The sequence below is a fragment of the Crocodylus porosus genome, unplaced genomic scaffold, assembly GCF_001723895.1.
Source record: "Crocodylus porosus isolate Cpor-Errol unplaced genomic scaffold, CroPor_comp1, whole genome shotgun sequence".
Classification (NCBI taxonomy): domain Eukaryota; kingdom Metazoa; phylum Chordata; order Crocodylia; family Crocodylidae; genus Crocodylus; species Crocodylus porosus.
Genome location: NW_017728921.1, coordinates 24,725,842 through 24,728,067, shown reverse-complemented (window position 1 = coordinate 24,728,067; position 2,226 = coordinate 24,725,842).

Sequence of the window (2,226 nt, the reverse complement as noted above, 5' to 3'; positions counted from 1 at the left end):
CACTTCTCAGACTCTATTCAGAACATCCCCACCTGGAATTAGGAGTCTTGCAGTGTCTGTAGAAGAGTTAGGGGCTTTCACCAAGATGGATGTCTAACTACTGACTTGCAGTCCATTTGATACTGAGTTATAATGTATGGAGGTGGGTGGATTGAAATATACTGCAAGATGGCTTGAACCTGCACTAAAAGAAGTTCGGAAAGAAAGCCCAGACATCTTCAGACAAAAACTATAAAAGTTTGTCTTGTTGCATTCAGAGGATAAAATTGACTAATCGCTACAAGTAAACTCAACATTGCATCTTAGCTGTAAGTAAAAATGTATTGCTGGGGTATTTCAGTGACTACTAGTCTTTAAGTAGCTTATCCATAAATTCTGTCTGGTGGTAGTTTTGTTTGATTTACAGTGGGCTTGCATGCACCCTTGGTATGTGAATGGCTGGGGAGACAGCACCCAGGAGGGGAACATTTCATGAAAAGGGAGCTACTACATTGAAATTGAGAACTGTGTGGGTTTGACTGGTTAAAGACATTACCTTGAGTAATAAGTTGTCTTAAAGTAGTGCAGACAGTGTTTTGGATGCTTCAGCCAAGTTGTTGCATTGAAAACGCAGGTGGCCTTTCTATATAAGATCTGAACAAGAAACATTGTTCAGTCTACATCATGAAAGACTTGTAATACAAGTAACAGCTGTTTCACAGGTTGGTGTCTGCTGTCTAATGTGGGCATGTTAAATACCAGTCTGTAAGGCAAAACATGTAGTCTCAAACTGAACAAATGGTCGTTTGCTTATAGCCCAACTACACTTCATAGGGACTCCATGATGTGAAAACTTGTTATTGCCAGAATGCATAGTCTCTGGTGTGGAATGCAATGTTCTCCAGAGTTCATTATTTCTGAGACCACAGAGTTGGGAAATTTCAGAACCTGGATATTGCCCAGCAAGAAGCTACGGCTACAGGAGAAATCTGAGTCTATGTCATAATAGTAACAACCATCAAATAAGTGACAGTGACCCTGCACATCTTTACATGCTTGGCAAACATCAAAGATAGAATGCAGTTGATACAGGCATTGGCATAAGGACATTTTGCTTACTTCACCTAGTGTCCATAGCTTGGGCTAGACAAAAGGCCATTGTGTTGTCATTTTAATTTGGAGTAAAATTGGGAATTTACCAATTATGTTAATTGGAAAACATTTGCTTACCTTAAACTGTACAAGTATGACAGTGTTTCCTGTCTCCACACCATTGGATAAGTTTTCTGTGATGTGCGAGTTCAGCCCTTTGTAGCTCTGATTTAGACCTGCTAGGCACAACAGTAGTACAAATAAGAGATGGTCTAGTACAGGGCTGTCCAACATTGTAACCAACAAGGGGTTAATTTGCAGCCCCTGGGTTCCCAGTGCTACCCCATCACCACTCCCCTCATTGCTTCAGTTGGAGCAGCTTCAACAGCATCCAGGGTCTCTGGCCTCTCCCACCCTTTTCTGGCAATCTGGAGGAGCTTGGGGCAGCATTGTGTAATGGCAGGGGGGTGCTTATGGCCTGCATTGGTGTGGCTCGCATGGAGCCCCCAGCTGCTTCTTAACAGCCTTGATCTACAGAATTGTGGAAGTGGTGTTCTGTTGCCTGTGTGACCTGGTTGGCTGAGGGTCAAAAGGGAGTGGATAAATTCTAGAAGAAAGGATTAAACACTGACTTTGATACAGTGTAAGTAGGACTGGCCAGAAGAAGCACTCAGGTCAGTTTTGCATCACTAAACCACTTCCTTGATGCTTGAACCTTTTCACATGTTGCCAGCTTTGATGGCACATCCTCAGGACAAGTGCTTTAATCCCTGACCACCCCTAAACTTGCTCCCCTGAATAGGCCAGGTTGGTGATCACCCACAACAGACCTCCAACTCTACAGTGGAGTCAGAGGCTAACAAGGTGCAACTTGCAAATAAACTGGTGCCAAGGACAAGCACTGTAATAATTTATTGCCCATTCCGACTCTCCCTCGCAATGGATTACAAGGGATAGAGGCATAGCCAAAACGTTACCTGTACAGCTCTTAATATGGGAAGAACTCTTGTGCTACACCTGAACCTTTACAAGAAAGAGATTGTGGGTTGAATAAATTTAATGGCATGAAGACATGGAGTGACTTTGAACATTAGCAAGTTAGGCTTTTTTTAAACATGCTGGATAAAAAGAATAAGAAACTACCCTTGTGTTTGC